General features: G+C 34.5%; 1 protein-coding gene across 1 annotated transcript in view; it reads left to right on the plus strand.

Annotated features, from left to right (window-relative positions):
- The first annotated feature begins 427 nt into the window (after positions 1-427).
- LOC127851805 (caldesmon-like) overlaps positions 428-23,271 on the plus strand; it is a 110,023-nt gene continuing 87,179 nt past the window's right edge. The window contains exon 1 of the mRNA XM_052385701.1: positions 428-571. The gene's annotated coding sequence lies outside the window, so the exon portion shown is untranslated. The remainder of the gene's footprint in view (positions 572-23,271) is intronic.

A 23,271-nucleotide genomic window follows, 5' to 3' on the forward strand; every position in this document is an offset into this window, starting at 1 on the left:
TTATAACGAAAAACATTTATTGAAGCCTCGCTCTGTAAATACGTTGTACATGCATGTGCGTCAAGTATCACCCAAGATTAGCCTGTGCAGTCCGCAAAGGCTTCTCAGGGACGACACTTTCCAATGTTATGATATTTGTTTTTCAAAGAAAGTATCTTCTATTAAAAAATCCAGTTAAAGTTTCGGAAAGTGTCGTCCCTGATTAGCCTGTTCGTACTGCACAGGCTCATCTTGGACGACACTTTCGACAACGTGCATTAAACCCCCTTTTCACAGAGCGAGTCTCAATTAGTTTTTTAAGTCCGGACCGTCCTGGCATGTAAAGGAATGCAGTAATAAGAGTGTGGTGTAACCTGATAAGCGCCGCTCGGGGAGGGGGTAGACAGAGGTATGTGACCTCGGGCATCGCTCTCTCCGTGTAACATGTAGGCATTGAAGTCAGCGTTACAAAGATTTATGACCGAAATTGAAATTTTATTTGAAACATCTTGGTTACACTTTACAGGTAGCAACGGTTCACTTTTAGATAGTTTACATGATAAACTGTTCGGGATATTGCGTTTTCCTTGAGGTTGGTGTTTAACTTTTTAAGGTCGTTTACTAATTGCGTTATTTAACTAGGGACATTGATCTTAAGTTAAATCTTAAAAACAAAGTTTATGGTGATCTTTTACAAACATCTGAACAGGTGTTCAGTCTACCTTTCTTAAAATACTTCAAGTTAGTAATACTACGCATATTTTAAGGCTGTTATAAACAGCTGGGGCATACAGCACTTAAAATGTTGAATAATTATGCATGTAAATTTGTCGGTTTACGTTAACACTTAGTGCATAATGGCTGGTTTTATTTACAACAAATCAGTTTTGAAATCGGTGTATAGCATTTATAAATATACAAACTACATGAGGAAATAAATATAAAATTTGCTTTTCAAGTGGAATAACCTGCATTAGTTGTAATTAAAATGTTTAAATCGTTAATACACGCACATGAGAAAGGTTAATCTAACTTAAGCAACAGTGAATGAACAAGTTGTGCACATTTAAACTTGCTCTGCACTTTATGTTATACATGAACGCGTACTGTACTCTATCAGTCTATGTTTTGTTATCTTGAATGGAAATCTGTTACCTGAATGTGCACGTGTCAGTATATGACCATTAGCATTACAGAGTTGGTCTACACTAATACATGCATATGAGCCTCGCTCTGGGAAAACGGGGCTTAATGCATGTGCGTAAACTAACGTCTTAGATCAGCTTGTGCAGTCTGCGGAGGCTTATCAGGGACAACTCTGTCCGCTTTTATTGTATTATTCGTTAAACCCGTTTATATGAAATTTCTTCTTAGCAAAAATCCAGTTAAGGCGGAAAGTGTCGTACCTGATTAGCAAGTGCAAATTGCAAAGTGTAATCTTGTATGACACTTTTATTAAAATCCGTTTTCCAACAGCGATGCTCAAATACTCGTAAGTGAGCATTATTTGCAAGACACTTCCAGACACTGGGCCCAACTTTGCTTAGGTACATGCGCAATTCCTAGACGCATTTTGTAGGTAATACTTAATTTGATAAATTGATGCAAATAAATAGTGTGTTTTAGCTCACCTGAGGACAATGTGCTCATGATTAGCTTTTGTGATCGCCTTTTGTCCGTCATATGCGTCGTGCGGCATGCGTCGGGCGTTGTACGGCGTCAACATTTGCATTGTTACCACTCTAGTGGCCACATTTATTGTCCGATCTTCATGACATTTGGTCAAAACATCTGTGCCAATGAAATCTTGGACGAGTTCGAAATTGGTTCCGGTTGGTTGAACAAACATGTCTCCCAGGGGGGCGGAACTTTTTTCCTTATATGGCTATCGTAAACCTTGTTAACCCTCTAGAGGCCACATTTTTTGTCCGATCTTCATGAAATTCTGTCAGAAGATTTGTTCCAATGATATCTTGGACGAGTTCGACAATGGTTCCGGTTGGTTAAACATTGGTCCTTATATTGCTATATATGGCTTTAGTAAAACCTTGTTAACACTCTAGAGGCCACATTTAGTGCCCAATTTTAGTGCCCAATGAAACATTGTCAGAAGATTCATCCCAATGATAAATTGGATAACATTGAAAATGGTTCCGGTTAAGTGAAAAACATTGCCGCCAGGGGGCGGGGCATTTTTCCTTATCTGGCTATGGTAAAACCTTGTAACACCTTCAGAGGCCACATTTATTGTCCGATCATCATGAAACTTGGTCAGACAATTTGTCTCATGAATATCATGGACAAGTTCCAAAATGGTTACGGTTGGTTGAAAAACATGGGCACCAGGGGCGGGACATTTTTCCTTACATTGCTATATATGGATAAAGTAAAAGCTTGTTAACATTCTGGAGGCCACATTTATTGTTTGGTGTTCATGAAACTTGGTCAGAAGATTTGTCCCAATGATATCTTGGACAAGTTCGAAAATGGTTCCGGTTGGTTAAAAAATATATGGCCACCAGGGGGCGGGCATTTTTCTTACATGGCTTTAGTAAAAAATTGTTAACACTCTAAAAGTCACATTTATAGTCCAATCTTCATAAAAATTGGTTAGAACAGTTGTTCTAACTTATCTTGGATGTGTTCGAAAATGGTTCCGGTCTATTGAAAAACGTGGCTGTCAGGGTGCGGGGAATTTATTCTTATATGGCTATAGTAAAACCTTGTTAGAACTCTAAAAGTTACATTTATTGTTCACTCTTCGAAAGTCGGTCAGAACATTTGTTCTAACGAAATCTTGAACTGCACAGAACAGGTCAGTTCCTTTGTATCTCAGATGTGCGACTTTGGGCCTTTCAGGCCCTATTGTTGTTGTTGTTGTTGTTTTAAATATTTTTATTATAAAATAAAAGACCCGTTGAATAGAGCTTAACACTTTTGAATAAAGTTAAAGTAATTGTCGCGTACGTCTACGAATTGTGCATTTCTTAGCTTAGTAAAATGGGGCCATGACGGCCAATAGTTGAGACATGTTGCATGGGCAATATTGTTAGACACATATACTTAAATCTCAGTTTATTTCGTGAAGATGATCAAATGCAGCAAAAATGATCGAGAACTGTATAGATATGTATTGAATTTAGCTAAAATGATCGAAAACTGTATAGATAAGTAAGGGAATCTAGCTAAAATGATCGAAAACTGTATAGATATGTAGTGAATTTAGCTAAAATATGATCGAAAAATGTACAGATAAGTGAGTTTAGCTAAATATGATCGAAAACTGTATAGATAAGTAAGTGAATTTAGCTAAATATGATCACAAACTGTGCGGATAAGTAAGTGAATTTGATCGAAAACTGAATGTAGCTAAATGATCGAAAACTGTATAGATAAGTAAGTGAATTTAGCTAAAATGATCGAAAACTGTATAGATGAGTAAGTGAATTTAGCTCAATATGATCGAAAACTGTACAGATAAGTTTATTTAGCTAAATATGATCGAAAACTGCATAGATAAGTAAGTGAATTCAGCTAAATATCATCGAAAAATGTATACCTGGTAGATAACTAAGTTAATTTAGCTAAAATGATCGAAAACTGTATAGATAAGTAACGGAATTTAGCTTAATATGATCAAAAACTGTATAGATAAGTAAGTGAACTTAGCAAAAATGATCGAAAACTGTATAGATAACTAAGTGAGTTTAGCTAAAATGATCGAAAACTGTATAGATAAGTTAGGGAATTTAGCTTAATATGATCGCCGCCATATTGTCAGTCACGTGACTGTCCGCCATTACACTGCTGCTAACTTGTGCGAGTCTGCGATTCCAAAAGCCAAAGACGTAGAGAATACCCGCTTCACCGTTGTCGGATAAATAAATTACTTGATGAATAAATGTGAGGCGATTATCACATTTTTGTTGTTTAAATGATTGTTTGAAGTTGAGATTGATTGTTACAAATAAAATGTTTAAAATGCTTTCGTGTATTTGTTTTTTTTATCTGTAATCAAGTGGTAATCATCGGCGAAAATTTACCGGTTCAGTCGCTCATTCTATGTCTTTGATTAGACTTGTTACTTTTAACGTTTCACAAACAATTCACGCATGTATTGTTGTGTTGTTTTTAATAGCCGCAACATCAAGCAGATTATACTTATTTAAGATTCTCGCGCAATTAATTAACGCTAATTGTTCGAAATGGGTAAAACTTTATACTCTAAAATCATAACATATTGTATTAAGTATGGTATTTTTGATACGACTTCCATTATTTTTCTTGTTCTAACTGAAATCAGATATAAACAAATTGTTGTTTGAATTTAAATTTAATTTTGTGAGCTGGAATTATGTCTCGTACAAAAAACCGAACTTTTGGGAGAGTGATATTGATCTTGACGATCTTTTAGGAGATTATATGGAAGATGAAGAGAAAGTGAATATATCTAGTTGAGTAGATTTTCATCTTTGGAATCATTTAACAGCTATAAAGCTAAACATCTTAAAAAATGTATTTTATAGGTTTTTGCAGTAACGCAAAACATATGGATAACGACGCTTGTTTAGTCAATTAATCGAAACGAAACTCCGAAAAAAAAAACACCTAAATACTATTTCAAAAATATATAATTTAGTGCCAACAAGTTTATTAATACATTTATTGGCATCTTAAAAAACGCGTCATTAGCATCAAAGTAAAGATTATCTGAAGACTGAAAGGCCGACAATTTGACACAACAAAGAGCTCTTTAGAAATAAGCCGTATTATTTTTTGCAGAAAAGCTTCAATAAATTACAAAAGTAATACATCTAATTATAAAAATATAATTATGAATGGCATGAGTACGTAAGGGGTGCATTGAAAATAAACGTACTACAAGCCCTATTAAAAGCGAAGTGCATAGCAGTATTTACATGTAATTTTAATTTGATTGGTTTTGTACAGAGAATGACGCTATTGAGGAATATAAACATACAACTGAAAAACACAACTTTACATGATGCAAATTGAACTGCGTTTTCATGTATATTGAAAACTCGTTACAAGTGAGTATGAGTGGCAAATATCTAACATTTTAACACACATATATCTATATACATATTTTTGTTAAAACATTATTTACCCCCGTTGGTGTCAAATGTAATTTCTTGTTTTTATGATGTCGTTCGTGCATTGTCGTAACATTAAATCTTCATACGAAATGACGTAGTTTGAATTAACCGATACCCGCTAAAAACGTTAAATGTTATTTTTTTAGGTAAATTTTATAATTATCAAATACTTTTTTTCATAAATTAAATCAGGGATAAAACGGGCTTGTATCTTTACGGTGTACAATTTCTGATATTCTATATTGGACATAACTTTTAATTTGTACAATATGTAACATATCTAATGTACGCAACTGTTAAGTATGTCGGAGGTAAAATATTAAACCAAATGACTGCTTAATACTACCAGAAAGAGAAGACATGATGGCATCATCAATTGTGTTTAATGACCAGACTGTCATCTGCCACCCAGTGTGGTTTATGACACCCCGGGATGACACCATGTTGTTAGTTAGGTCTGGATAATATCTGATCAAAACGAGATAATCGGATTATGCAGAACAAACGGACAATTCAACACTGGAATGCAAAGGATTACGCGATTTTAAGATTGATGCATATAATCAAATGATAAATATTGCATTTAATTTAATTAAATGCTTTTTTAATGTGTCAGTTTTCCTAGACAAATACCTAAAAAATGCACGTTTTTCAAACATTTTTTTCTGTTAAAACACTAGCTTAACATCTCCTCTAGCAGAAAAACTTTATTTCATACAATTTGCATGACAAACAAAAAAGTTTTACAAAAAGAAAGAAATTCACCCGTTGAATAAACCGCGCTCTCTTATATATGTTAACGGTTGTTAGGCAGTAGCGCAATGGCGGACGCGGAGAGTATTCAGGGGAGATAATTGGGTAATTACTAAATTCTGGAACGGTCTATTGTCTGGGCAGTCTCCGATCATAACGAGATAATATGCTTGTGACGAACAACGGTGCAATTAAACACCAGGTTAGAAATGCTGAACCAAAAGTGTCAAAATTGGTGTGCACAATTAAATAAAACAATTAGATTTATGAATTTATGTGTTGTGTAACAAAGTAAGTTTGTACAGATATATTAAGGTTAAAATCAGTTACTATGTGTTGCGAACAAAAAGCGATCTATTTGTTGTTTGTTTTCATCCTTGTTTGTGTTCTTTCATTAAATTTAATTTATTCTAAAAGAATTTCCATTTCTGAAATTTTGTATCTAAAATGGACGTGAAGATGCGTTTAGTAGAGATTTTTGTGGTAACCACATACCGAGCTCGTAGATAGTGTTTCACTCAAGAGCTCGTTTTTAGTAAAAACAAATAATAACACGGGCTGTTTGTAAAACATGCATGCCCCCATATGGGCTGTCAGTTGTAGTGGCAGCCATTGTGTGAATACCTTTTTTGTCACTTTGACCTTGACCTTTGACCTAATGTAAGTTATCATCCGGAAACCATTGTACCATTTCGAGTCACTGTGACCTTGACTTTTGACCTAGTGACCTGAAAATCAATAGGGGTCATCTGCCAGTCATGATCAAGGGGGGAGTGAGTGGGGAGTATAATGTGGGATGTGGAAATTTACAAGCTGTTTAATTTTTTATTTTATTTTTTTTTTGGGGGGGGGGGTGGGGGTGGGGGATGGGGTATAATGTGGTGTGTGGTAATTTATAAGATGTTAAAAAAAAATTGGGGGGGGGGAGGTGGGGGGGGTAGGGGGGGGTAAGGGGAGTGAGAGGGGGGTAAAATGTGGTGTGTGGTGATTTATTAGATGTTTTTAAAAAATCTTGGGTGGGGTGGGGGAGTGAGAGGGGGGTATAATGTGGGGTGTGGTAATTAAAAATATGTTTAAAAAAATTAGGGGGGTGGGGGTGGGGGATGATAGGGGGTAATAATGTGGGGTGTGGTAATTTATTAGATGTTTTAAAAAAAAATTGGGGGGTGGAGGGTAGGGGGGTGGGGGTGAGAGGGGGTCTCCTGTGGGGTGTGGTAATTTCTAAGATGTTTAAAAAAAATCTGGGGGTGGGGGGTGGGGTCGCGCGGGGGTCCTCCTGTGGGGTGTGGTTTCTTTTCTTTGCTGTTTCCCCCCCCTGGAGGTGGGGGTGGGTGGTGGGTGGGGCGTCCCGGGGCGTGCGCGGTGGGTATCCTTTGGGGTGTGGTCCTTTCTTCCGCTGTTCCCACCCAGGCGGGGTGGGGCGTGCCGCGCCTGGGGGTCGGGGGCGTGCGCGGGGGGTCTCCTTTGGGTGGGGTTCTTTCTTCGCTTTTTCCCCCCCTGGGGGTGGGGGGTCGGGGGTGGGGGGTCGGGGTGGGGGTCGGGGGGTGGGTGCCGGGGGTTTAATTTGGGGGTGTGTTTAATTTATTACATAGTGTAAAAAAAAAATGGGGTGGATGATATCCTCTATTCATATTAAACATGAAAAATTTAACTTATGCATTTGGTTTCCCCTGTATATAAGAAAGATATAATAGTGTATTACCTCCCCCTGTCCTGCTTTATTTATATTAATCAACAAAATTAAACATAACACAATATTTAATATACAAAATATACAAAAAACATCATATTTTGATAATATTTTTACTGATCCACTTTTTTTTACTCAAAGGATGATGTTTCATTGGACTGATAATTATAGATTTAGGATTACAGACCAGTTGCTTCAGTTATATTGTTCAGAGTTCGCCCTGTTGGCCGCGTATGCATTCTTGAGTTATCATCCAAAAACCATTTTACTATTTCGGGTCACCGTGACCTTGACCTTTGACCTAGTGACCTCAAAATCAATAGGGGTCATCTGCGAGTCATGATCAATGTACCTATGAAGTTTCATGAACCTAGGCCCAAGCGTTCTTGAGTTATCATCTGACAACCACCTGGTGGACGGACCGACAGACCGACATGAGCAAAGCAATATACCCCCTCTTCTTCGAAGGGGGCATAACAACAATATAATCGTTCCAAAAATGAATTTCCACGCATGCTTATGTTTTATTCAGACATAAATAGTAAATTAAATTTGATACAGTTCATGATTATCAATAAAAACGATGATTATGTCAACCTTCTCTATATGCGCTTATATGAATTCCACCTCTTTTTGCCAACCAGTGGGCGGAGTCTAAACTTTGCAGGTGCGTTTGACGTCACGCGTTAACTCGTCTATTCATAATATCGCAACATCCGGGCACTTGCGTAAGTTAGAGTTATATGCCCCTTGACGACGGTGAAAACAATATTTAGCGCTGCGCTATTTTATTTGCATTGAGAAATAGAGCGTGATCGTTATTTATATATGTAAACGATTAAATGAAGATTTTTTCATTTTTTCAACATGCAAACAAGTTGTTCTACTTTACTGAAACAAATTAGATTAAAAACAAACAATAAATATATCAATTTCAAATATATATATATATATATATATATATATATATATATATACATTAACCATATAGGTATTTAAAGGGATCTTTTCACGCTTTGGTAAATTGACAAAATTGAAAAAAGTTGTTTCAGATTCGTAAGTTTTCGTTTTAGTTATGATATTTGTGAGGAAACAATAATACTGAACATTAACCATGCTCTAATATAGCCATTATATGCATCTTTTGACGATTTTAAAACCAAAAAATTATAAAGCGTTGCAACGCGAAACGATCTCATAATTTGGAGAGTTCTGTTTTTGTCGTTAAATTTTGTGAAACTACGAAGATTGCTTATATAAGGTATAAAATACGTCAAGAATGTGTACTCGACGCAATAGCTCAGTAGGCTAAAGCGTTTTTACTTCAGGACTCTGGCAGGACTCCAGGGGTCACTGGTTCGAAACCTGCTCCGGGCAATGTTCTTTTCCTTTTTTTAATTTTTTTCTTGATTTTTTACTGGAGATTGTATGATCCAATGTTTACATTTATCAATATAAAGCATTTAATGAATAAGTTAAAAAAAATGCCAAAATCTGTGAAAAGGCCCCTTTAAATTCAATTTAATTAAATGCAATATTTTTTATTTGATTGTTTGCATCAATCTTAAAATCGTGTAAGCCTTTGTATTCCGGTGTTTAATTGCCCCATTGTTCTGCATAAACCGATTATCTCGTCTTGATCAGATATTATCCAGACTTAACTAACTGCATGGTGTCATAAACCACACTGGGTGGTAGATGACAGCGCCATTAAACACGATTGATGATGCCACCATGTCTTCTTCTCTTTCGGTGTGTATTAAGCAGTCATTTGGTTGAATAATTAACGCCGACATACTCATATTAACAGTTGCTTAAATTAGATATGTTACATATTGTACAAATTAAAAGTCATGTCCAATTAAGATTATCAGAAATTGTACACCGTAAAGATACTAGCCCGATTTATTTATTTAAAAATAATAATAAAGCATTTAATAATTACAATATTTACGTATAACACAAGTAACGTATCTAGCGTGAATCGGTTAATTCAAACGACGTCATTCCGAATCCCGGACAATCGCTCCTACGGACCGTATTAAGATTAACTGTTACGGCAACAAACGAACGACATAATAAAAACAAGAAATTACGTTTGACAGCAACGGGGGTAAATAATTAAAAAAATGTACATAGATGTGTGTGTTAGAATCTTATATATTTGTCACTCATACTCATAACAATCAACTGGTTTACACAACACATATCAGGGACGAGAAGTGATATATAACAGGGCTGAGTATTGCAGTTTTAGTATTGACTTCCTATATACTTACAGCTCTAATGCATTTGCCATTTGAGAAAGTGCTAACAAACAGGTTGACGTTTTTTTTCAATTTTTGAAATATTAATTAGATCTATTTATTTGTTTTAATTTGATTTAATCAAAAACGTAAAAGCGATAGACAATTAGTAAGTAAGTCACATTTATTAAACCAATCTTGGGTCATAATGAATGGCATGTAAATCACAATGTAAACGGATAATGCACCAAAATAAAAGAAATACTATAAATCAGATCAGTATAAAGTAAATAAAGCTTGATTTTGATAACACAACTAAGGCTTTCAGTAGGTGTACCAGAATTTCCTACTAATTTTCCAGCTTGACGTTATTATTATGAATTGACATAGTAGACATATGTATACAGTGTACGAATATGAATGAACTCTAAAAGAACGACAATATTAATTACATCAACATCTACAATGATACTCCCATTATTAGAGAATAAACTTATTTACCTAGTGTCTCAATGAGAAAGATATGAATGTCGCCGTACTCGAACATTGGCCATTTGATCGGGTCATTTTTCCAACATCCCGTATGTAATTTATACGGATATTTCATTCACAGGTGGTTAGCGTGTGGCTATGATATTAATTAGTGAAAACATCATTTTGAATGATAAATAATCATATTATAACGAAAAATTAACTTTTCTGAAAAAAAAAATTTCACTATCAAATATATATATAACAAGGTATGCAACTCAAAATCAGCCCAAAACGGGGTGCATCGCTTTGAACAGCAATATCTTCATCAATTTTGCACCGATTTTCACGATTTCGGTCTTATTCAACGCAGAAATGAATTTCCTTTCTGGAAATGTATATGTCTTGCAATATTTTTACAAATGCTGGGTCACCTTTTAAGAAATAACACGATACACAACACGCATGACCCAGTTGACAGTGATCATGCTGTCTTTAAGACTGAAATCTTCACGGAGTAAAGGGCAACTTCCCTATAAAGTTCATGTAGTTCGATACCATAATTCAATAAAACGTATGAAAAAACATTATTACCGTTCTTGTCGTTACATTCTGCATCAAGACTAACTGTCCAGCGCCGTTTGAAACCTTTGTTTACATACATTTCAACTAACTGACATTTTAAACATACGAGTGATTTCATTGGTCCAATGCGGAGGTGTGTCTTTACAACTGGAGATTTCATTCATAAAGAATACATGATCACTGTCAACTGGGTCATGCGTGTTGTGTATCGTGTTATTTCTTAAAAGTTGACCCAGCATTTGTAAAAATATTGCAAGACATATACATTTCCAGAAAGGAAATTCATTTCTGCGTTGAATAAGACCGAAATCGTGAAAATCGGTGCAAAATTGATGAAGATATATATTATATATATATTTGATAGTGAAATTTTTTTTTTCAGAAAAGTTAATTTTTCGTTATAATATGATTATTTATCATTCAAAATGATGTTTTCACTAATTAATATCATAGCCACACGCTAACCACCTGTGTGTTTTACGGCCATCTATTTACCAGCTTCTCTCCAGTTGTCAGTTGATGAGGGTTTCTCGCCATCTGTCAAAGTTTCATGTAGTCTCCAACTTTAAAAAATCAAAGCGCCGAAGGCACTGAAGATGTTCGCTATTCTATAGTTTAACACGCAATTCATTTTTCAAAATCAATCGCAATTTTGAAATGAACACACGCCATTCAACTTTATAAAGTGTGTGTCATAGCGCACGGGTCGAGTTTTGTGTGCACTTTTTATCATCCTTATTATTTCATAGAAATAACTTAAACAAAATAAAAACAACATGCTTTTTGGAAGTTCTGAAACCATAGAAAGTATGATGAAAATGGTAATGAGAACTTAATATAACGAAAATTTGCAGTCACCATCATATTAAAGGAATATTTTTTTCTAATATCAAATAACTATCTCACAAAGAATATAAATTCATAATGATCGTTCCGTGTACAAAACTTTTGATTTTTGACACCATATACAAATTCAAAATATACAATTATCTTCGTATCTTGTATATGGAGGAATAAAAGTAAATAAACATTGCTGTTTATGCTTTACTTGTTACCCGAGCAGTTCACACGGTGTCAACAACGCTGACATAAACATAGGTATAGAGCACAAATGCGCTTTTAGGCATAGCTGTTTTACTCAGTTTTCATCTTAGTGACTTTTACATAACTTAACAGACACGCATGAATATTTTCGAATATTTAATAAGCTGATTCGAGATACAAATTCTGAATTTTTGCTACATCACTGCGTATGTGCTCAATTCAAACGATGTAGCACTATTCAGGAATTCCGGACTACTCTCTGTATGCTCAAACGACACATATTGTGGCCCTGTTACAATTACGCGTTACAATCCATCTCGCAGAATTTCACTTTCGCCTCCAAGATGAGAAAACAATCATTAGCGAAATAGTATAGTGTCAAGATAAGAGAAAATCGTTTAATTATCATACCACAATGTTTGCCGTACTTGGTCAGCACGTCTGGAAATCATTCCTCAATGTGTGGATAGGCTGCCATTATTAACAAGTTTGCTATTTTGAATTCAATTTTGTATCAAAAAGCATTGTTCTTAAATGTGGCATTTTCAATTCGCAATGAGATTTGTAGTGACCCTCGTCATGCGAAAATCGGTCTTATTCCATATGCGCCCATCATATAAATAGCCCACTCAGCTATCTCTACTTCTGGTAAGGAGAAACATAACATATTGAGTGATTGTATAGCGAACAGCATCGTCTATGGCCTGACTGCGCAAAAGCACTATTGGGTTTAACAAACGCTTGCCGAAACGCATAAGACCCATTTTCGCATGACGGCGCTATTGACGTGTGATTTTAATGTGTCGAAAGAAAACTGCGTTTAAATCAAATACCAACATACGATATATTTCGATAGTGAAGAAAGATACTCATAACAAGGCGTATGAGGACACATATGAAGTGCTCTCCTGTAGTATAATTTTTATCTACTCACACTAATGTGTGGTTTGGCAATGCTAACACACATTTAATGCGGTGAATATGCAACTTACAACTGAAAAACACAACACAATAGTCTAAATTTTGTTTAATTGTATTTATTTATTTAGAAAAGTAAATTGCAAACTTTATTTCAAAGTCAGCGTATACGCCGACTACATTTTTTTAAAAGATATTTATTGTTATAAATATATTTAATATAATATATTTAGTTGTTTTCGGATTTAGCAATTATAAAGCATTTTCGAGGTTGCCTATAGTATGCCTGTAGTAATTGTTGAACTCATATCCAACTGTCTATGTATTGAGAACTGTGAATATAAACAAGCTAAACCTTCTACGAACCTTCTACTATTGCGTTGCTAGCACCCGTAAATACAAAAGATCGCCGCTATCTGTTGAGAACCAAAGAACGTTTACCAGAAATATCCGCTGTAGTAGCATGAACGAGGTTACGTAACAGGTCATTCGTATTATTGTTATAAATTGTTTGTTAAATTCGGGTTTAGCAATTATGAAACATTGTTTTGTTTTTGTCTATCGTATCGCTAAAGTTATTGTTGAACTTATGTTCAACGTTTTATAAATTGAGAATATAAATAAGCGTTAACTTTTTCCCGAATCTATTTAGCCTTAATTTACGAATGACCTGTACTACGTCATTGAGGTGTATGTGAGAGCGTAACCTATTGCGTTGTTATCGCCCGTGGACTTTCCTTTGTTTATCGACAGGCGCATCTATTAATAGCCTCATATTATGACTGGACTGAGCAAAAAAACAACGTCATGAAGACGCTGCAGAAAGTGGACTATTTTATTAATTCATAAACAATCTCCTCCGCGACACGTGCAATACGATCATTGTTTATTGATTCTTTTCTATAAAAGCACCGTTCGAAACTATTGCATTTAACACGATATTAATATCATGTTTCCATTTTTGAATGAATATAATTGGAGAACTCAAACCTCTTGCATAAATTATGTTATGCGGATACGCGTAGTAAGCGGGTATTGGGCTCCTAGTAGCTAAGGCGTATCGACCTGAATTTGAAACTAACCACCTTAGACGGTGGCAAAGCGACCATCTAAAAATGAGAATTTCTTGTAAAAAAATGTGTTCCCTACCACACGCATAATAAAAATTATGAAATAAAGTCATGACAAGTGCCCCTACTGAGAATTGTATCTTCAAATAAATTATTTTTTATGGTTTTAGAGGGTATAACACACACAAAATATTCAGCGCACTGTAACCCTATCTCGGATCCATCCCATCTGTGTTTGCTGATCTATATCATGTAGCTTCCACGGGAGTGATTACCTGACATGACCTCTCTAGTTTCCAGTGCAGCATCTTCACAATAAAAAACATATCGCTGCTAAACACAGGTAAAGTCTGGTCTCGATCAGTTCAATATTTGACCACTTCACTACAACTGTAAATACTATTATACTCATAATTGCATGTAGTAAGTTGCTATAATGCAGCAATCAGCACATTTACAAGCCTATTTATTCCACCACAGGAGTTTGAAATTCTATCAATAAAGCTATCTAATGGCTAAATAATAAAAATAAATCCCGTTATCGTATATAGACTTGTCTATATACTATATAGGGGTATATTTTTGTATTATTTAGCCATTAGATTAGCTTTATGGATAGAATTTCAAACTCTGTGATTCCACATTTGGTTAGCGTGTGGCTATGAAATTAGTTGGTAAAAACATCATTTTGAATGAAAAAATAATCGAATTATATTAAAAATCAATTTCTCTATGAAAAAAATCACTATCAAATAGTGACATTTTTGTTTTCAGAGAAGTTGATTTTTATGCCCCTGAAGGAGGGCATATAGTGATCGGACCGTCCGTCTGCCTGTCTGTTTTTTCTGTCACGCTTTGCGTTTAGGTTTCGAAAAATGCTCATAGCTTCTATGTCGCTTCAGATGTTACCTTCATATATGGTATCCATGTGTATATGTACAAGGCCTTTCCATACTCACACAAATTTTGACCCCCTTGACCTTGACCTTGTACTTAGGGTCCGAGTTTAGGTTTCGAAATCAGCTTTTAGGTTTTGAAAAAAGCTCATAACTTCTATGTCGCTTCAGATGTTACCTTCATATTTGGTATCCATGTGTATATGTATAAGGCCTTTCCATACTCACACAAATTTTGACCCCCTTGACCTTGAACTTAGAGTCCACGTTTAGGTTTCGAAATCTGCAAAAAATGCTCATAACTTCTATGTCGCTTCAGATGTAACCTTCATTTGTTATAATTTGACTATTTTTCATTCAAAATGATGTTTTTTACTAATATGCTAACCACCTGTGATTTATTATGATCTTTCGTACACAATATATAAAAAAACATATGTTCAGCCTCATACACTAAATATTGATCTGAACATTCAATGCAACTTATGTACAGGTACCTGGTGAGTCTATATGAACCTCTAATCCATAAACCTAAACCTTAACAAGCAAGACCACACAAACCTTTTATAATGTAATACATCTCATTTGATGGCAACCTCTGATCTGTATGAATTAAACCTTGGCCAATCTGACATCTAAAATAAAACAAAGGTCTACATATATGAAATTTTTAATTTAAATTTTGATATGGGAAAACATAAAACAGTACCTAGATCCTCATGGGGTCGCCATCCTCATGTCTTCTAAATTCATGCAAAAAGCAAAGGCAAAAGCATTAAAGGGACCTTTTTACAGATTTTGGAGTGTATTATGGTTTGTAATTAAATGCTTTAAATTTCATAAATGTAAACATTGGATCTCAATTATAGCTCCAGTAAAAATCAAGAAAACAATTGAAGGGACCTTTTCACAGATTTTGGCATGTACTGAAGTTTGTCATTAAATGCTTTATATTGATAAATGTACAGATTGGTTCTAAAAAGCTCCAGTAAAAACAAGAATAAAATTAAAGAAAAAAAATTAACCCTCAACTGGGCTTGAACCACTGACCCCTAGAGTAAAAGTGTTATGCTTAGACCACTCGGCATTCTGTGCTCACACATTAAATGATGTTTTTTATACTTTATATAAGCAATCCTCACTCAGTGTCACAAAATATAACGTCAACAACAGAACTATCCAAATTATTCAATCATTTTGCATTGCAACGCTTTACAATTTTCATATTTTTAAATTGTCAAAAGACGCCTATAATGTATTTTTTAGAGCATGGAAAATGTTCAGTATTACTGTTTTCTCAAAAATATCATAAATACAACAAAAATTTGGGAATTTGATACAATTTTTTTTAATTATGTAAATTTTCCAAGACGTGAAAAAGTCCCTTTAAAGAAAGAAAAAAGTAATCCTCAACTGGGCTCGAACCACTGACCTTTGGAGCAAAAGATCATTGCTGAGACCACTCGACCATCCATGCTCATGCTGTGTGTGGTGTTTTTTATTCATAATATAAGCAATCCTCATAATGTACAAAATATAATGATTACAACAGAACTCTCCATATTATTCAATCGTTTCGCATAAGTAACATATGCTTTATAATTTTCAGTTTTAAAATTATCAAAAGACGAATGTAATGGATATTTTAGAGCATGGTTAATGTTCAGTATTACGGTTTCCTAACAAATATCATAACTACAAAAGAATTTGCAAATCCAAAACAATTTTTTTCAATTTTGTCAATTTACCAAAATGTGAAAAGGTCCCTTTAAATCAAGGTAACACTACCACAGATATCTGTGACATCTTCCTCTAGATCTGCCGTGTTTGATTAATGTTGTGAGGTGAAGTAATGATTTATGGAAGGTAGTTGAAAGTATTTTGCAATTTGCAATAACTAACTTAACTAAGACATAAACAAATTTGGCTTCAGTGAAAGCATCCCATTACATCTCACTTATTTGCTGAGGCTGAAAAAATGTCAAAAATAAAATATTACCTATTTAGTCTGTAAATGAGACCACAGAATTTTAATCATTTCATATTCTATTTTCAAGGGAGTTGGTAAAATGAGTCAGGGATTCACAGGTGACAGGCAGAACACAAATTTACACAATAGTGGTAACAGGTTACACAATATTGTAGCCACTTGTAAAAGACCATGAAAATGATATGTATCTAATATAGTAGTCAACCACATCAAAATTAATGTTTGAAAAAGCACAAAGAAATGAGCCTGGCTTTGGGAAAAGGGTGCTTAACGCATGTGTGTAAAGCAACGTCTCTGATTTCCCAACACTTTTCACCTTAACTGGATTTTCCCTAAGAAGAGACTGCCTTTAAAAGAAAAATACATGTACCATCAAAGCCCAGTGTCATCCCTGATTAGCCTGTGAAGAAATGAGCTAATTTGGGGCAACTCTTTATAGGCGTGCATAAAGCCTTTCCCACTCAGAAGCAAAGTGAAAATGGCTATGTGCAAACAGCATAAAACCAAAACAGCCTGCGAGTAACTAGCAGTCTGTTCAGGTTTTATGTTGTTTGCTGCTCATCAGTATCTTAGGGTTGAAAATGAAGCCTTTAAAACATGAATCTAGTAAGAAAGATCTTCAATTAAATTTAACTTTCTAAGGGTCTACAAATGCGTCAAAATTGATATCTAAGTGGTAAAGGGTTAAATACGTATCTAAGTGGTAAAGGGTTAAATATGCATCTAAGTTGTAAAGGGTTAAATACGTGTATAGATCTCTAAGTAGTAAATGGTTTGATATGAGGTTCGACTGACAGATATAATATTAATGGACAGTCCTTGTCATTTCAATGAGCCTCACTCTTAACATACAGAGGCCTAACCCTTGACAACTTAGATACGTAGTTAATATTCGAAGCTTTCGTTAATTATATCTGTCTAGCATTTTTTTCCTCAAAAGTTTGCATATTATTTCACTTTATTCACACTCACTCATCACATTATTATCTTTTTCAAAATATAAAACATGAATAATTTTGAATAAATACTGTGAATAACATATAAACACGTCAAACCTAAACCGCGCACAATCCTGTTGGTAAATACTACATGAATACAATAAGATTAACAGACATGAACAAATGAGATTTGTTTAAAATAACAGGGCTAAACATTTTCAAATGAACAAATGATAATTTTTAATTATCCAAAAATTACATTGAATACATTGAATACTTATTACTAATAAGGTATTTTGAAACAATAAGAATTTACATCTTACAATACATCTTACAATATATGTGTCTTGTTCTGATAAAACTGGGCATAATGCATGTGCGTAAAGTGTCGTCCCAGATTAGCCTGTGCAGTTCGCACAGGCTAATCAGGGACGACACTTTCCACTTTAATGGTATTTTTAGTTTCATATAAGTCCCTCCTTACCAAAATTTAAGTCAAGGCGGAAAGACTGCACAGGCTAATCTGGGACGACACTTTACGCATATGCATTATGACCAGTATTATCAGAACAAGACACATATGATTAATGTTGTATAAAAGTATTTTCAAACAAAATAAACAGAACATGGTATACAAAGTTTAAATGTTACTGCTTTCTAATATAATATCTGGCAATATTAATATGAATTATTGTACGTAAATGGGACGTTATAATACAGCACATTACGAGTATGTTAATTCTACTTACCGGTAAATGAGATGTAATAATACAGGACATTATTAATTTCTGTTTCTTGTAACACTATGTGGTGGCATTCCACCTCACCATAGCAGTAACATTCTAATATTTTATTTATTAGTGAAACTTTGGTTGGATATAAGTTTAATTAGGCATTTAAAGGTTTTCCTCTTATTTTAGATTTTAAAAACTTCTAGTTGTTTGTATTTTGTAATAAGCAAAATGAACGTATTTGTTTGGTTTTGTACATGGACATGTGGATTGTTGGTTTTGAACATGGAAATGTGGATTGTTGGTTTTGTACATGGACATGTCGATTGTTGGTTTTGTACATGGACATGTGGATTGTTGGTTTTGTACATGGACATGTGGATTGTAACAGACTCGCTCTGGGAAAATGATAATTAATACATGTGCGTCAAGTGTCATCCTATATTAGCCTGTGCAGTTATCACTTGCCAATCAGGGACGACCTTTCCGCCTTGTCTTGATTTACGTCTAGAAGAGAATTAATATGAATGAACAATTCTATAAAAGCGTAAAGTATAGTCCCTGATACATTAAACCCTGTTTTCTCAGAGGGGAGCTCCATTGTAGGTTACACAATTGGTTAGAATGTATTTACTTTTAAGCAAAGGGTTGCAAGATAATTGAAAGATTTTATGTGCAGTTTGACAATACTTTCATTGTAAGATGCAAATAAAAGATCTTGTTTATGAGTGAAAGCAACAAGGGAGGGTTAGGAATTCATACATTTTTAAATAATGACAAACTTACAAATGAAAGAACATATTATTACCTCAGTTGAAAAATACTGAATTTCTTCAGTTATCTCAGGTGTGTTTAAAGGGATCTTTTCACGCTTTGGTAAATTGACAAAATTGAAAAAAGTTGTTTCAGATTCGCAAATTTTCATTTAAGTTATGATATTTGTGAGGAAACAGTAATACTGAACATTTACCATGGTCTAATAGAGCCATTATATGCAACTTTTGACGATTTTAAAACCTAAAAATTATAAAGCGTTGCAACGCGAAACGATTGAATAATTTGGAGAGTTCTGTTTTTGTCGTTAAATTTTGTGAAACTACGAAGATTGCTTATATAAGGTATAAAATACGTTCAGCATGTGTACTCGGCGGAATAGCTCAGTAGGCTAAAGCGTTTTTAGTTCAGGACCGTGGCAGGACTCCAGGGGTCACTGGTTCGAAACCTGGTACGGGCTATGTTCTTTTCCTTTTTTAAATTTTATTCTTGATTTTTTACTGGAGCTTTTACGATCCAATGTTTACATTTATCGATATAAAGCATTTAATGAATAAGTTAAAAAATGCCAAAATCTGTGAAAAGGCCCCTTTAACAGAAATAAAAATGTAAACCTTCACACACTTTTACCTAGATTTCTTGCGTACATTTATTAGTTACAAAAATATAAGGCTCCGTAGACATCAAAGTACTCATTCATTATATATATTATATATATATATATATATATATATATATATATATATATATATATATATATATATATATATATATATATATATATATATATATATATATATATATAATATATATATATATCCTTTGCTTTACTGAAATAACAAAAATAAACAAGGAGACATCTGAAATTGATATTAAAAAATTAATCTTAAAACCATGAAGCTGTCACATAACATAATCTGGGTTTCTTTTCACCCAGGAAGGATGTACATCAGCTATAAAAACTTTAATGGATTGTGGTTTTACTTGTTACAACCTGCTACTGTCAGGTTAGTGTTGGATTTAAAGCCACACACCTTGAAATGAAATACATGTTAATCATTATTTTTCAAACGGTACCGCTTTTAAAATCAATAGTAGGATTTCTAAACGCATACGTCTATTTTGACAAATGCTATTATTTTTAAGTTAAAGCGCAAAAAAGACGGATTTCTACCTTGTTTATAACCACCAGATTATTCTAATTGGCATAGATAAAATATGTTTATTATTTAAACTTAAATTTACTATGCCATGTATTTTATTTCAAGGTGTGTGGATTTAATGGTATGCAAATTTAACAAGATACCCGTTACAAATTGGATCATTTACAATTAAACAATAAATATCTTTCAAAAAGTTATACGGCGTTGATAGTTCAATGAATGAGATCAAGGATAGCGAATGTCTTTTTCTGCGCAGTTCTTAGCTGCATCACACGCAGTACAGGATGTTACGGGAAGTTTTCGCGGCTTACTTTACATTATTACATATTGCTGGTCATAAACCTAAAGATACAAAACAGAAAACCAAACAAAGAATGGAAGTGAAATTAAAACATATGAGTCAACCGGCCACACACAAAGTATCCATATTTATAGGCGCCTTCTTCGAACAAACCTGTTTAAGAGGTTTGTCAGGCATTGCTATTTGATTCGATAATTAACAGTATCAAGAAAAATCGCGCTCATGCTTAATTTATTAGTCAATATGGTGGAATAATTATTGTTAAATTAATAAAAAAAAATATTTATCATTGTATTGTTGAATACACATTAAGAATTGATTATTGACACATTATAATTATATTGCTGAATATCTTCATTTAACATATTTCTGGTCTAAAGAAAATTCCAGGTCACCTAGTTCACGGATAGTGTCTTTATTATATAACAATTATTTTACTAGTTGCAAATTGCCGTGATGACCTGTATATAAACTCTGACATTCACACACTGGCCGCGCATTGACCCAATACCTCGCGGGTTGAAATGCAATGCATTAAAGTGAGGCCTCGCTTCCACTGCTCTTTATACTTTTACATGTTAACATGTTGACAGGAATATGGAAGTTAGTACTAAATATGAGAATATAGCCTTTAAGTATTAACGCTTTTGCCCTGGCAATCCTTTGAAAATAAAAGGTACACGCACAAACTGTATTGATGTCTAGAATTGAGTGTAAAACTGTTCTATCTATTAAGCCTTTTCATTAGAGATAAAATTGTTTCACGCAGTAAAACAGTGTTACAAAGACGCGGATATGTTTCCAATGTTCTGGTGGTAAAGTAAAATCAGCCAATGGAATAAATGAAGTGTATGCATTCATACCTAGCTGCGGTAAATTTTATTTGAATTTTATTGGACACTTACAAAGGTAAGGTAAGGTAAAAGCTGGCTTATTACAGCTACGCCGAAACAGATGCTCCCTCCATTTGTTGTAAACTTCTAAATGGATATGTTTCCAATGTTCTGGTGGTATACTCAAATCAGCCAATGGAACACATGAAGTGTATTCATTCGTACCTAGCTGCAGGAAATTTTATTTGAATTTTATTGGACACTTACAAAGGTCAGGTAAGGTGAAAAGCTGGCTTAATACAGCTACGCCGAAAAAGATGCTCCCCCCATTTGTTGTTAACTTCTAGATGTTTGAGACTAAGTGTGTATAAGTTATAATTTCCATTTCAATACACTTGAATGTTTGAATTTAAGCAATACAAATTTTTTCAGATATAATGCTCAATGTTAATGCATATGAACTCACTCAGTGAGTGAACATGTATGTATTTTAAGGGGTATTTTTAATGAAACTCACAACTGATAGATGAGCGAACTTCAGGCTTGCAGAAATGATAAAAATTATGAATTCCGGTAATATTTTCTGAATTGTGCGGCTAATCTGCCTGAAGGTTACAAAACGGCTCCATGGAAGGGACTCTGTACCAAACTTGTGCATAATTGTTCCATTTTGCTTCACAATATTGAAGCTAGTGCTTGAAATTGAAATATGTCCTAAAGTCATTTTCTTCTTATCAAACAATTTGCACTAATTTTTATGGTCCCCTTCGAAGAAGAGGGGGTATATTGTTTTGCACATGTCGGTCGGTCCGTCGGTCGGTCAGTCCATCCACCAGATGGTTTCCAGATGATAACTCAAGAACGCTTAGGCCTAGGATCATGAAACTTCATAGGTACATTGATCATGACTGGCAGATGACCCCTATTGATTTTAAAGTCACTAGGTCAAAGGTCAAGGTCACAGTAACTCGAAATAGTAAAATGGTTTTCGGATGATTTCTCAAGAATGCTTAGGCCTAGGATCATGAAACTTCATAGTTACATTGATCATGATTGGCAGATGACCCCTATTGATTTTCAGGTCATTTGGTCAAAGGTCAAGGTCACAGTGACTAGAAATAGTAAAATGGTTTCCAGATGATAACTCAACAATACTTACGCCTAGGATCACAAAACTTCATAGGTACATTGGTCATGACTGGCAGATGACCCCCTATTGATTTTCAGGTCACTACGTCAAAGGTTAAGGTCACAGTGACTCAAAACAGTTAAATGGTTTCTGTATGATAACTCACAATTGCTTACGCCTAGGATCATGAAACTTCATAGGTACATTTATCATGACTGGCCGATGACCCCTATTGATTTTCAGATCACTAGGTCAAAGGTCAAAGTCACAGTGATTCGAAACAGTAAAATGGTTTCCGGATGATATCTCAAGAATGCTTACGCCTAGGATCATGAAACTTCATAGGAACATTGATCATGACTGGCAGATGACCCCTATTGATTTTCAGGTCACTAGGTCGAAGGTCAAGGTCACAGTGACTCAAAATAGTAAAATGGTTTCCGGATGATAACTCAAGAATGCTCAAACCTAGGATCATGAAACTTTATAGGTACATGGATCGTGACTGGCAGATGACCCCTATTGATTTTCAGGTCACTAGATCAAAGGTAAAGGTCACAGTGACAAAAAAGGTATTATACAATGGCTGCCACTACAACTGACAGCCAATAGGGGGGGGGGGGGCATGCATGTTTTACAAACA

Source organism: Dreissena polymorpha, chromosome 1 (genome assembly GCF_020536995.1).
Source record: "Dreissena polymorpha isolate Duluth1 chromosome 1, UMN_Dpol_1.0, whole genome shotgun sequence".
In the NCBI taxonomy this organism is placed as follows: domain Eukaryota; kingdom Metazoa; phylum Mollusca; class Bivalvia; order Myida; family Dreissenidae; genus Dreissena; species Dreissena polymorpha.